A 15,526-nucleotide genomic window follows, 5' to 3' on the forward strand; every position below is an offset into this window, starting at 1 on the left:
CCAAGCCTGATGTGGGGCTTGAACCCAAGATCAAGGAGATCATGACCCAAGCCGAAATGAAGAGTCAATGCTTAACTGACTGAGCCACCCAGGTGCTCCTAAGATTTACTGTTTTAACAACTTCAAATATGTAATGTAGTATTATTATTTTTTTGTAGTATTATTAAAAAAATTTTTTTTAATGTTTATTTTTGAGAGACAGTGCATGAGTAGGGGAGGGTCAGAGAGAGAGACACACACACAGAATCTGAAGCAGGTGCCAGGCTTTGAGCTGTCAGCACAGTGCCCAACGTGGGGCTCAAACCCAGAAACGGTGAGATCATAACCTGAGCTGAAGTCGGACACTTTACCGACTGAGCCAGCCAGGCGCCCCTGTAGTATAGATTATTAACTATAGTCACCATGCTGTACATCACATCCCCATGATTTATTTATTTATAACTGGGAGTTTGTATCTTTTGACCTTCACCTATTTTGCCCATGCCACACCCCCTGCCTCTGGCAACCACCAATCTGTTCTCTGTATCTATGTTTTTTTTTAAAATAATCTATTTCATATGTAAATTAGATTATAAAGTATTTGTCTTTCTCTCTCTGACTTATTTCAGATAACATAATGCCCTCCAGGTCCATTCATATTGTCACAAATGACAAGATTTCATTCTTTTTTATGGCTGAATAATATTCTATTGTATCTGTATCTATATCTGCACACACATGTCACGTTTTCTTTATTCACCCATTGATAGATACTTAGGTTGTTTCCATATCTTGCTTGGCTACTGTAAATAATGCTGCAGTGAACATGGGGATGCAGATATCTTTTTGAATTAGTGTTTTTGTTTCCTTCAGATACATAACCAGAAGTGGAGTTGCTAGATCATATGGTAGTTCTGTTTTTAATTTTTTGAGGAACCTCCATGCTGTTTTCCACAGTGGGTGCACCAGTTTACATTCCCACCAACCGTGTGAGAGCATTCCCTCCTTTTTCCACATCCTCGCCAACACTTATTTCTTACATTTTGACAATAGCCATTCTAACAGGTGTGAGGTGATAGCTCATTGTGTTTTGATTTGCATTTCCCTGATGATGAGTGATGTTGAGTACCTCATCATGTACCTGTTGGCCAAGTATATGTCTTCTCTGTAAAAATGTCTATTTAGATCTTATGCCCATTTTTTAAATTGAAATTTTTTTGCCATTGAGTTGTATGAGTTCTTTATGTAATTTGGATATTAAGCTATTACCGCATATATAATTTGCAAATATTTTCTCCCGTTCATTAGTTGCCTTTTCATTTTGTTTGTGTTTCTTTGCTGTGCAGAAACTTTTTAGTTTGATGTAGTCCCATTTGCTTAGTTTTGCTTTTGTTGCTTTTGCTGTCAGATTAAAAAAATTGTTGCCAAGACTAACGTTATGCCCATGTTTTCTTATAGGAATTTTGTGATGTTAGGTCTTATATTCAAGTCTTTAATCCATTTTGAGTGCAGTGTAACGTAGAGGTCCAGTTTCATTCTCTTACATGTGGCTGCCCAGTTTTTCCAATGTCATTTATTGAAGAGTTTGTCCTTTTCCCATTATATACCTTGTCTTTCTTTTTTTTTTTTTAATAACAAAAAATATTTTACAGAGGTTTCCAGACAAGCCATACAAAATGGTCACAAGTTTTTTTTTGAAGGGAGGATTCTACACTTGACAGCAAAGCCACAGTGTTATTAGTGAGGGCTGTGGTGTTTGTTTAATGTTACCATTTTGGTTCAAGCAGTCAAGCTTGTCCATCTCCCACATCTAAATAAAGTTAGACGTGGCTAGAGAGCATATTCTAAAGAACTGGTTAGCTGCTTTTAACTAAATGCAATTAGATCACCATATAAAAGGGGGGAAAGGAGCCCATAAGATTAAAATAAAACTACCTATCCCCCTCAAAAAAATATTAAAGAAAAACACCCGCACCCGTGCAGTTAGCTCTGACAACTACCTTCATTCACAGTGCTTTATACTTAATCCATAGTGGAGGAAATGAATAAAAGCAGAGAGGGGCCACAGCAATCCTGATGGTACCTCTAGCCTTTGCTTATGCTTTACAACAGTGAATCAGGACAAGACATAGATTTGCTATTGTGCATTAATCACCAAAGGACTGAAATGTCTGAACTTTTATTCTGTATAAGACTGTATCCATTAAATGCAAACAGAAAAGGAATAAGTCTTGTCAGATTAGGAGAAGCGATGCACACTTCCTGATCAGATCGATTTTAAATATTATTTATAGCATGTAGCCTAGTCCATGCTCTGTTTCTATGGCTTGGGCTTTGTTGGTCTTCCACTGCTCCGCTGCATCATTTGCTAATGGATCACCTGGATTGGGAGCACTTAACAAAGCCTGGATCCATAGCAGAACTGTGTGGATCTGCAGTGCTGAGGACCATTTATCCTTCAAGATATCTTAAACATATTCTTCCCAACTAGTCTACATTAGGATGATAAATTTTGGTCCTGAAATGTACTTTAGGGGCTGCTATCAGGTATTCTTTTGGAAGGAGTAGTTTAAATTTAAAAGTCCTTCCCTCAAAGGAGGAATCCTGGGGGCCAGCAGTGACCGCATGAAAATAATGGGCGTTGCTCTCTTCTGGTTCTGTTTTAATGTCAGGAACTTGTTCTGCCAGCAAGAGCTGGGCTTTTTTTGATAAATTCTTCAGGGCAGCCCGGCCATCTAGTCAAATCCTGAGTTCTGCTTCTGGTCTTGACTCTGGTTTCCTATACTTTGTCTTTTAGCCACAATCTTTGATGCTATCTTTCTGACATTTCATATATTCTTTTTAATTTTCATGGTTGAAAACACAATTAACTAGCCAAATGTACCACTATGGCTAAAGACATGACAGATTTAGCACCCCTAATAAGTGCCCTCATTTTTCTCAAAATATTGTTTGTAAATCCCACAGTTTTTAACAACAGTGTTAATATTTTCATTTTTTCCCATTGTCCATTTTTCAAAACCTTAAGGGTAAAGAAAACAATGCTTCTTAAAAATTTTAACTTTGGATTTTTAACATTTTTTTCAAATGAAACCTTATGTACATGCCCAATAAGTAAAGCAGAGCAGTGCAGCAATACTGTAGTTGGAACAGTGGATGTGTGTGTGTTGGGGGGATCCCGAAGGCAGTTCAGGGGCCCTGATGGGAGCAGAGAGATTGCTACCAACTCAACATGTAAAGAAATCACTAAGTCACTGGAATAAACTATTCATGCAAGGCACAGACCCTTCTTTAGGACAGAGAAGGTGATGCTGCTGAAATCGTTGTTGGCTTACAGGTGGTGCCACCATGATGTTGTTGAGCTGATATACAGTAGCCTGAAATTGGTTTTTGAAAGCTGGTTTATGATTGTCAGAGTGAAATATACAAATGTGGGGGTTGGCTTGATTGGTCCTTGCTGGATTCTTGAATCCCACACTGGACAGTCCTGGAGGGAGGCTTTTTGTGTTTTTCCCTATGAAAACATGCCTGTAATTTGAGGGTGCAGGAGGAAAACTACAGATAGAGACACTTTACTCCATGCTCAATAACCTGGTTTTATTCCCTCACTAATTCCCCGAAGATCACAGATGATTTTTCTGGCCAAGTTTTTCTCATAAACCAAGACAGTGATGTATGAGACACTTGCTACATACATAAAAACAGACTGCAAAGCTCTTGAACACCCTGCTTCCCTGCTCCCTACTCCCTGATCCTACTTGGCATGTTTGGCATCATGACGGGGCAAGAACAGCTCGAGCATCTCAGATGGGCATGAGTGACACTATGTCAATGACTATTTTATTACTGGAGAAGAAGTTCCCACTTTTCCAAACAAGATCTGGTTTCAGTGAGAGGGCAGAAGCTAAGATTCCTGTGCAAGTGAATGGTTAATCAAATTGTCCTATGAATGAAAGCAGATAAACAGATGATCAGACCTCATCCTTCTCCCCATTGAACTTCTTTGGCCCTGCAAAATGGCATTTCGTTCTCAAAGTATGTGAAAAAAAAAATGGGATGGGGCATGTTAGGTTTAGATTATTTACCATATGATTTTTGCCATACTGAATACTTTAAACGACTAACCTCACTGAATCCCCATAGTATTTCTGGGAGGTGGGATATATTTTTCCATTCAAATATGAGATGTCCTAGGCTCAGAGAGGTAGACCATTTGCTGAAAGTCACACAGCCGGTAACAAGGCATTGCTCTAAAATCCATTTGTTTATGTAACACTAGGAAAATACCCTCAGCATTTGAATGAGTAATTTCTACCTGAGATCCCTATATCCTCTTGTACACAATAGAATATAATACACATTATGACTTGTGTTATGCACCTGTCTGTCTTCCTCAGTTTATGTAGGTTCCTTGAGGCTGGGGACTGAGGCAAATACTTTTGGTTCTCTCATCAGCCACTCCTTTCCTCCTCTTTGCCAGTAGAACTTATCTCTTTGCCCAGAATATAGTCACATGACCACATTTAGCTGCAAGGAAGGCTGGGAAATGTAGTCTTTAAGTGGGTCATTTCTGCCCTTAATAAAAATTGAGTTCTATTGGTAAGAAAGGAGGGGAATTTGGACATGGGATAGGAAGATTTTCTGTATAGAGTTCTTTTTATAAATGAATATTTTAAAATACCTTTAGGAAGGGCACATTTTCTAGCCTACTTTCTACTCCTGTTTCTCTTTAACTTGACCTAATACACATATATGTTACTTGTAGGCATTGGATTTAGAACCTGCAGAAACCTCTGTGGAGGCAGCACTCTCCCTTATTCTCCCGACAATTCCTCTCTGAGGTCAGGAGTGGGGTTTACTCACTCTGTACCTGGAAGGGGATCCCAACCACTGGTCAAGATCTGGAAATGCAGCTCTAATCCCTGGAAAGTGGTCCCCTCAAATCTCTGTTTGCCTCCTCCTTGCCTTTAAAAGCATTTCTCCTGTCTTACCAAGTTCTTCTCATATGTTCAAAACACAATTCAATGTGATTTTCACCTCATTTGCAGGAAAAGGGCCATTGAGAAGGGTGAAAGAAGAGGTGCTTGCTACAGCTATTGCATTTTCCTGGAAACTATAACTAATCTAATGTTGTAGTTCTTCAAGTGCATCAAACACCTATGGACATGGTCCTGCTGTCTTACTTGGCTGCTAGTGCTAGAGCAAATACAGTTGGGGGCTTACTGTTTTCTCCATTCCCTTCAGAAGGAACTGACTTGGGTTTTTGTTTTGTTTTGTTTTTGTTTGTTTGTTTTTTAGGTGTTGTGGTTATTGGTACCTGTGATATGATTAGCCCATTTGGAGAAAAGATCCACAGACTCTGAGCCAGTGGTTAGAAAAACAAAGCGTGCATTGATTTATTTAAAAATTTCCAGAAGTTTCTTTGATTCTTGGGAAGGCTTTGAAGGAATTGGTGAAATTTCAGGCAATTTCCAAAGACTTCTCTAGTTGTTTTCCACAGGAAATGTAAAAGCACACATTTAATTTTAGTTCATTTGGAAGTATTTCGGGAAAACACATAGAATGTAGAAATAGGGAGAAATGTATAAATAAATAACTTTTTTTTAATATCAGGAAATGAGTCATTTCATATTGTTTTACTAAAACCCGGTTAATACTAATCATGCTTACCATTAGTTATTTGAAGTTCAACTGACTTTTGGCATGCAGGATTGTCTGGTAAGCTGGCTCTGTAGGGCAGAGCTATGACATTGGACTTATTGTAGTTATTTTAATAACCAGCACAGAGGTAAGCACAACCAAGGGCACATATGTGTAGAATTGAACTGATACCAGTAGTAGGAAGTTTTATTAATGGACCTAATTGATTCATGTCTTAAAGCTTTGATGAGAACCTTATAAACTTTCGGCCATTCTGAGGGATAAATCAATTTCCAAGTTAATTAACTAGCCTCACGTTTCATTTATTCAGTTCTAATTGTTTATGAACTTTGTGCATATGGTTTTGCTCTGAATGAGAGAATCAGTGCCCATAAATAAGTGAAAATATTTGACTTCTCTGTACTCTGTTTATGTGTCTGTGTCATGTATATTATAGCAGGAACCAGGATTAACAAATTATTTTAACACAAGAGAATTGTAATCAGGAACTTTCTACGTAAATGAGGATGTAAGCAGTTCTCCACAGTGACAGAAAAATAGAAATTTGAATTGATTGGCAAAATAGGTAATTTCCATTAGGTCAGTCTTATAGCCAATGGGGAATCTTTTGACTGTCCAATTAAAAATATCAGCAATTAGGGGCATCTTGTAGAAGCTTGTCTTATGTATTTTTTATTCGTAGCTGTGAAATAATAGAAAAAATATGTTAAATCAAACCTGTTTAATTTCCCGAATGATAAGTGCACTAGGAGTATCTTTGTTTCTAATATTTGGTCTTTGACCCTGATTCCTGACACAGAGCCCCTAAATCCCTTATAGTTTCCTGGGTAATAGCAGTATTTTTTGTTTTAAAGAGATGACTCTCAGTGGGCTCCTGGATGGGTTCTGGTTGCCAGAAAGACCAAGCCATGGTTAGATGCTTGGAATTTTCAGCTCCGCCCCCTATTTTCCAGAGAGGGGAAAGTGACTGAACATGAAGTTAATGATTAGTTATACTTATGTGATGAAGTCTCCATAAAAACACAGAAGTATGGGGTTTGGAGAACTTCCAGATTAGTGAACATATCTACATAGCGAGGGTCCCACACCCAACTCCATGGGGACAGAAGTCCCCAAATCTGCCCCTAAGTATCTCTTCATCTGGCTGTTCATCTGTATTCTTTATTATATCTTTTATTATGTAGTAAGCTGGTGTTTCCCTGAGTCTTGTGAGCTGTTGTAGCAAATAATTGAACCTGAGGAATGGGTAGTAGGGACCTTCCATTTAGAGCCCATTGGTCAGAAGCACAGGTAACAAACTGGGCTTCCTATTGACATCTGAAGTGGTGGTGGTGGTGGTTGGGGGACAGTCTTGTGGGGCTGAGCCCTTAATCTGTGGGATCTGACACTATCTCTCCAGGTAGATTGTGTCAGAATTGAGTTAAATTGTACGACGCCCAACTGGTGTCAGAGAGCTGATTGGCGTGGGGCAAAAGCCATACACACCTGGCGGCAGACGTATTCTGAGTGTGGCTGTAGTGTGAGAGTACAGGAGACACACGCGAGGAGTGTAGGTGTTCTTTATCGTAGCCAGTGGAGATATAGCCAGATTTGCCACATACTAGAAAAGCTTCTTTGTTAAAGTATAACTACATATAGAAAAACATAAAAATCATGAGTGTATAGCTCAAAATTTTATAAATGGAATCTACTCATGTAATGAGTACTCAGATTAAGAAACAGAATGTGACCAGTGTCCTAGAAAATTCTTTCATGCTTTCTTGCAGGCTGCCACTCTTTTTTTTTGTTTGTTTGTTTTTAATTTTATTTCTTTTCTTTTTTTATTTTTAAGTTTATTTATTTTGAGAGGGGGAGGGTGCAGATAGGGAAAGAAAGAGAACCCCGAGCAGGCTTCACACTGTCAGCACGGAGCCCAACATGGGGCTTGAACTCATGAACTGTGAGATCATGCATAACCTGAGTCAAAATCAGTAGTCGGATGCTTAACTGACTGAGCCACCTAGGTGCCCTTGTTTTTTATTTTTTGGTAGACACACAAGCACACGTTTTTCTAAGGCGCAGAAAGAAGGAAATTCCTTTTTGTTTCCATCTATTCTTACTACCATCTAAAAATAAATGAGATCTGACATTTCTGATGAGCCCCCAGAGGTACAGATGTAGCTGGTTAGTGGGCCACACTTGGAGTGGCAAGGATCTAGAGCTGCAAGGTCCAATAAGATGGCCATGAGCTGTGTGTGGCTATTGAGCACATGAAATGTGGCTAGTTCAAGTTGCAATTGCTGTAACAGAGAAAGAAGAACGAGAAACTGGAGGGGAGACTTTCCTGCTCCCATTCCCTGTGTGAAGTACCCTGAAGCAAAAGAACTAAAAGTACCTACACCACACTGCATCACTCTGTGCTAACTTCACGAGGACATGTACCACCTCTGTTTCAGTGCATGAGTGTGATTCCAGCACCTGGCCTGATGCCTGACATGTGAAAGTTCTTCATAGATGTTTGTTGAATGAATGTATGAAAGAATGGAAGAACAAATCTATGAAAAAACAGTGGTGGTAACAGGGACCCCAAGATAGAGGAGAAATTCACAACAAACTCTGTATACAACTGCTTGACCTTCTCCATGTAATTTGGTAGTTGAGCTCCATGGAATGAGACCCAGTCATCTTTGAACCCCTCATAATGCCTTGCCTGTCTTAGGGGGAGCTCAAACTATAAAGAAAAATAAGTGAATTCTACGGAAGGCAGAGCTGTTCCTTGAATTATTCTCAAGATAATAATATTGATAATTGTTTAAAAATAGTTTTGTATTTCTCTTAAAATTATTTTAAAAGGCTTTTTTTTTTTTTTAATTTTCTAACTTAATTTTCACAGCTTCCACTGAGGTAAGGATATTTTCACCACTGTATACACGAGGTGTGAGTATACATAGCTTAGGGAGATCACACGTCCTGCAGGGGGTCCCAGGACTCAGGAGTGTCAGGGCAGGGTCTTTGCTGCTCCACTAGGAATAGAAGAAATGGATGATCCTTCACTGACCAGAGTGTAAAGTGTTCTCAAAGACCTTGAGAATCCTTGGTTTCTGTGACTCACAAAAGGAGACATCTTCATTCTTTATTCAGAAACATTCCAGGTATGCAGATGATTCACAACAGGGCTGGGGGAGAATTGCTATCCATTTAATCATGTATTCATTCTTTCTTGATTACTCTTTGCCAGGCACTGTTATAAAAAATGGGGATACAGCATGGAACAAGACAGATATTGTCCTTGATCTCTCTTGGTGCTTATATTCTAGAGAAGGAGACAGAAAACCAATAAGTAAACATAAACATAGACAAGTTAATTTGAGATAATCATAGTATCATGAGGACAATAAATAAGGCTAACATGAGAGTCAGAGGGTGGGGAGCATGGGATGGTCAGGGAAGGCTTCTCAGAGGAGGTGACTTTCTTTGTAAAATAAACTTTCATTGAAGTATAACATACATGCAAAAATATGTACACGTCAACGTGGACACCTTGATGAAATTCTGCACAGTGAACACAACCTGTTAACTCACACTCAGGCCAAGAAATAGAACATTGCCAATATCCTAGGAGTACCTTCATTCCTTCATGCGGTGACTTTTGGGTTGAGACCTGCGTGCTAAATAGGCGGCTGTGCAAAGATATAGGTTCAGAGTGTTCTCATAAAAGAGGAGAACAATTGAGAAGGCAAGAAGAACTTGGCATGTTTGAGCAGCAGAACGAAGGCCAGTTTGTACCAGTCTGTTGATTTAGCACAGCAATATTTGAGCTATCTGTTTGTAATATGACTCTCCGCTTGGGATGGGAAAGGAAGCCACACTTTGATTATAACTGCTGTCCAAGCCCCATCTATCAGTAAGTTGGGCTCTTAGGATCCCAAAGTAACTTGGAGCAGAGAGTCTTAGCAGGAAAATCTTTGGATATTTTACTGATTACATAGTGTTCACCACATCCAAGGAGGGCACTTATCCTAGTCCAAGCCCAACTCAGACATAGGGACTTTCACAAATATTTTATAACCTCACACACTACAATAATTCTCCTAGGTTTTTTTTTCAGTTCCATCAACCTCCCTCCTTTCACCATGGCAACCCATTAAACAAGAGCTCCTCCTGTTATCTTGTCCAGGGCCCTGGTCTTGACATTTTATATTCCAGGATTTCATCATGACGATGTGCTTGAAAAATCCCAAGTTACCTAAACATTTGAATATAGGATGGGTTGATTTCTGAGAAGGGATGTAGGGAAATAACAGAGATAGTAGGGGTTACTTACATAACCGGAAACAGTAGGAACACTGGGGAAGTTGTTACACAAACATCTGCCCTTCAAAGCTGTTATGTACACAGGCGATACGTCAGATTGTTTTCTTCCCACCCTCGTGAAGTTTTCTGCTTTAACATCAGACTGTCCCACAAGTATTAATATTTTCTTGTATGAACACTCATTCAGAACTTGACAAATGAGCCTTACTTTGGTGAGGTCGTCATGCCTTTACACTGGTTTGCAAATTAACCTAATTTGGCCCCCCCACTGCCTGTGCAGAGGCTCCATCTGGGCCTTGCCACCCTTTAGGGTATGTTTCTGATGAGTTCACAGTATATGCACTGCTTTCAGTGTTCATGCTGTGCTACCACGGCGAACTCTGCAGGGTGTGAGCATTCCTGTGGTGGACACCTCTGCTATAAGGGAGGCACTGCCAGGGACACCATTCTGTGCCAGTGTGTAGATGTCTGTGGCTTTTCCTGCAGTTCTTCCCTGGCTGCTGCCCCCAGCCCTCAGTTGCCAGCAGTGTATGGAGGAGGACTGGCTTCTTTACTTCTGTTCCGCTCTGTTAGAGGGTCCCCAAGCAGAGGTGCCTGAGCTCCAAGGTGCTTGTTTATTTACAGCCTTTGCTTAACAGAAGAGTCTGACACGATCCCACTGGGCTGAGTCAAGAGACAAATTAGAAGGACAGATACCTGGCTGAGGTCAGAATTTTCCCATCCTTAGGAGTTTCCTACAACTTAACAGGATTTTTCTTCCCTTAGGATATGTTCATGGGGTACCTGGGGTGCCAGTCAGTTGAGTGTCTGACGTTTGATCTCAGCTCAGATCTTGATCTCAGGGTTGTGAGTTCAAGCCCTGTGTTGGGCTCCATGATGGGCGTGAAGCCTACTTAAAATATGTTCCTTCTGAGGAAGCTCTTTAGCCTATCTCCATGCAGATAGCTGTCAGCCACTTCCCATTTGCCAGCTGTGTCCAGACATCCTGATTCTCCGACTGGATACAGCAGTAGGTCTTTCTCAGGGTGGCTCTGTAGCTTACTGATGGTTCACCATACATGCCCAGGAAGGCCTGAATCTTTCAGCCTTGAGCTGGGAGCCCCTAATCCTTGTAAAGAATGTTCAATGCTTTTTTTTTCTTTTTTTTTTCAATCAACAAAACCCTGATCCTTGTTTTGACAAGTTGTGTCCCAACAAGAAAAGATCGTTCTTGCAGTCAAACCACCTTAACATGTAAATTTCATGGGAAGTTGGATCATTTCTTTAGCTCAATCTTTGTGAGGAGAATGAGGAAAGGCAGTGGGCTCCTAACTTATCTCTCAGACCAGAATCTCACCCCTGTAATTTATCTGCTTGCATGGGGCCATTTGAGTAATCTTTCTAAAGTACTGAGTCATACCTCTGTTTTTTTTTTTTTTAACGTTTATTTTTTGAGACAGAGAGAGACAGAGCATGAGTAGGGGAGGGGCAGAGAGAGAGGGAGACACAGAATCGGAAGCAGGCTCCAGGCTCCGAGCCATCAGCCCAGATCCCGACACGGGGCTCAAACTCACAGACCACGAGATCGTGACCTGAGTTGAAGTCGGACGCTTAACCAACTGAGCCACCCAGGTGCCCCCGTACCTCTGTTTTTAAAACTTGTGCTGCTTGCCCATCACTTAAAGGCCAATTCCCTTTCTGATCTTTCTTGATCCGGTGGCTACCTCACTTTTCTTGCCTCTACTTTCCCTACTTCCCTCTGTGTGCCATACTTCCTGTCACATCAGTCTACTCCAAGCCTGTAGCTTTCCTCATGCTGTTCCCTTTGTCTGGTATACTGCCCTCTACTCTGCGTTTACTACGTGGGAAACTACTCAGCCTTTAGACCCAGCTCACATGTCCTCCTCTAAGCAGCCCTTCCCTCCTGATATCTTAAGTTGTCTCCTTACTTCAGGGAAGGCCTCCCCAGCAGGATGAGCCAGAAGGACTGACTCACAGTGTTGAAGCAGAGTTCAAGTTCTACTTAGTGGTTGGTTGTTCCTGGTGTGCCTCTCTATGGGGCATAGATTTTCTCCCTGATTGTGTTTATGAAATGCACTTTCTCTCCTTATTTGGCTTCTGGGGACAGTGTGCCATCCATTAGTGTGTAAGGGAGTTGCCTCTTCGTGCGAGATCATCAGCTCCTTTAATCCTGCTTTGTAACTAACTGGATTATGTCTGACTTTACCATGTGCCTGGAGGCTTCCTATGGGTCTCATTTCAAAATAACAGAGAAATGTCATACTAACCATCCCTCCCAGCCCCCCTCAGCAACATATTTGTTTTTTAAAACAGTTTAAGAGAATAATATTCAGGGAAGAAACAGGAGCAAGAGGGGGAAATAACCCAAAACAGCCTTGCAAATTCATAAGACAGCTAATGCACTAAGTATATCCAAGGACCCTCAGCTCCTCTAGGAGGTCTACAGGAGAACAAAAAAGGGGTTAGTTAGTGCCTGAACTGACTGGGCAGATGAAACTATTGGGTTGCCAGTGGGGAGGATCTGTTGTCAACAGGACCTTTTAATCAAAACCCAAATCACTGCTAATTAACTAGGTATTAAAGCAACAAGAGGCAGATACTGAGGGGGGTGGGCAGTAGGGCCGGGATCGGGGTGGTATAGGTGAAGGGTGGGAGGATTGAGTGGAAACTCAGAGCTGAGGCCATTTGAATGAGCCAGATTCTCTGGTCTGTGCTATTCATATCACTCCTCTGTTCAAAAACCTGCAATGCTACCTTTTTATAGCCACTTCCCTCCCAACCATCCCTACCCCCTGGCAACCAACCACTATCCATCTCTATCATTTTGTCATTTCAAGAATGTTGTGTAAATGGAACTGTATCATCTGTAACCATTTTGAGGTAGGCTTTTTCACTGAGCATAATTTTCTGTGTATCAATAGTTTATCCCTTTTTACTGCTGAGTAGTGTCCAATGGTATACATGTACCGCTGTTCGTTTAACCATTCCACAAAAGGACAGTACAGGGGATTCTTGTGGTGGGAGTTAGTTTGTATCTTGACTGTGGTGGTAGCCACATGAATATACACGTGTGATAAAATTGCACAGAGCTAAACATGTACACATGAGTGCGTGCACGTGCTGGAATTTGGATAGGTGGGTGGATCATGTCAATGCTAACTTCTTAATTGTGACTCTGTGCTATAGGTCGACAGTTGTGAACATTGGGGGAAACTGGATGAAGGATATATTGGATTTATATATATTGTTTCTTACAACTACATATGAATCTATAGTTAATCTCAAAAAAAAAAAAAAAACAACACAAAACAATTGGTGGCACTGTCTGTGGAACAAAGGATAAACCCTTTGGTCTGTCATTCAAGGCCCTTCCATGCTCTGGCTCCATGCTCCCCTGCCTTCAGTCTTCTCTCACCACTTCAGCAAGGCTGACCTGTTCAACATTTCCCATACCAGTCACTTTTCTTTAAAGTAAAATTTTGTTTCTTTTTAAAAATGTTTATTTATTTGAGAGAGAGAATATATGTGAGTGGGGGAGGGGCAGAGAGAGCAGGAGAAAGAATCCCAGGCAGGATCCAGCTTGGAGCCCGATGTGGGACTGGATCTCAGGAAATGTGAGATCATGACCTGAATGTAAATCAAGAGTCAGACACTTAACCGACTGAGCCACCCAGGAACCCAAAACTTTTCTTTTTAATTGAAGTGTAACATTCAAATGGAAAAGGGGTCAAATCACAAAGGTACAGCTTAATGAATTTTTAAATTTTTTTAAAAATTTTTTTTTAACGTTTATTTATTTTTGAGACAGGCAGAGCATGAACGGGGGAGGGTCAGAGAGAGAGGGAGACACAGAATCTGAAACAGGCTCCAGGCTCTGAGCTGTCAGCACAGAGCCCGACGTGGGGCTCAAACTCACGGACCACGAGATCATGACCTGAGCCAAAGTTGGACACTCAACCGACTGAGCCACCCAGGCACCCCTACAGCTTCATGAAGTTTTATAACATGAAGCCACTCATATAACCAGAACTAGATCAAGCAGTAAAACATCAGCAGGATTCCAGAAGCCTCCCTCCTCCTCCTCCTGTTCATTTAGTACCCTCCAAAGGATAATTGCTATCTGATTTCTATCCCATTGTGTTTTCCTGTTTTTAAACTTCAAATAAATGAATTCATAGATTCATCTTAACTAGCTTCTTTTGTTCAACATTTTGATTAGATTTATTCATGTTGCAGGTAGCCGTGTATTGCTGTACTAATGTGTGAAAAAACTGTAATTATACCATTTATACATGGTACTATTGATGATTATTGGGTTATTTATGGTTTTGTTTATTTCAAATAGGTCTGCCATGAATGCTCTTTTATATGCCTTTTGGCTCACATCTGTACTCATTTCACTTAGATTACTACCTAGAAGTGGAGTTGCTGAGTCATAGGCTATACACATGTGTAGCTTTCGTTGGTACAGCCAAATCTGTTTCCAAAGTGGTTGCACCAGTTTACATCCTTCCCAGCAGCATAGGGGAGTTCCTGTTGTTCTGCCTCCTTGCCAGTTTTTGGCATCAGTTTAATTAATTGTAGTCATTCTGGTGGGGTGTGTAGTGGCAGCTCATCATTGAGGACTGGTTGCAAGAGAGTTTTCTGCTCTTTCCCCCAGCAGGAGAGTGCTGTTGCTTGTTACTCAGTGCAAGGGTTACCACTGGGATAGAGAGGTTTCCCACTTCTTCCCCAGAGGCAGATGGCTGTGTTCCTATCCCTTCTGCAGACAGAGGATCTTAGCCCGTCTACTCCTTCCCTAGTGGTTTTGACTTCAAACAAAGCCTAGAAGGTTTTGACTTCTTATGAGAGAAAGTTCTGGAAAATGGGCAGTGTTTCATGCCTGCAGGCCAGTGAGGACTCTCTCTCAGCTGTCCTGCCTGCCTCAGTCTTTTTTCTGAGTACCTGGTAGAGATTGCGGAAAAGAGCTTGGGAACATGAATTTCTCTTGTGTCTGAGGTTCCCGTGGATTCTTAACTTCGTGCCAACGCACACTTTGCTCTTAAGAATTTTTTGCAGTGCTAGCTCTTTTCGTCTTACCCTCTTGCTCCAAAGAGGCTCTGGCAAAGGTGGAACAGTTCTTGCGTACTGTGTCTGTGTGGCAGGGCTTGTCATTCTTAGGAATTCAGATCTCCTGATTGCCTTGTCATGGGCTCAAGGGGAGTTATGATTTTATAGATTGTTTGGTTTTCTCTCATTGTTGGGATAGGAGGTGTTCTCTCGTGGCTTTCTACCTCACTGTGGGTTTTAATTTGAACTTCTTTCATGACTAATGAGTTTGAGCTTTTTTTTTTTTTTTTTTTTTTTTTTTTTTTTTGCAGAGCCAGCTGAATCTTTCTTTAAGAAAAGACACTTGAATTGACTTTTAGTTAGGGCCATGGGCAAGAGAAGATACCCAGGCAGTAGATTACTCCTAAGGGTAGAATGAGGACTGGGGCTGAGCCTCAGGTGGGTCTCCTGTTCCCAGTCACTCCCCTGCACATTTCCCCCAAAGGCTCTCCTGTGGCAGCCACAGGGGAAGGGTGACTGGGGGAGGGGGAACATCAGTGACTGC

At 41.2% G+C, this 15,526-nt stretch overlaps 1 pseudogene; it reads right to left on the bottom strand.

Annotated features, from left to right (window-relative positions):
- Positions 1-2,256: 2,256 nt before the first annotated feature.
- Positions 2,257-2,714, bottom strand: LOC106976736 (ubiquitin-conjugating enzyme E2 N-like; annotated as a pseudogene).
- Positions 2,715-15,526: the final 12,812 nt, after the last annotated feature.

The sequence above is a fragment of the Acinonyx jubatus genome, chromosome D4, assembly GCF_027475565.1.
Source record: "Acinonyx jubatus isolate Ajub_Pintada_27869175 chromosome D4, VMU_Ajub_asm_v1.0, whole genome shotgun sequence".
Lineage (NCBI taxonomy): Eukaryota > Metazoa > Chordata > Mammalia > Carnivora > Felidae > Acinonyx > Acinonyx jubatus.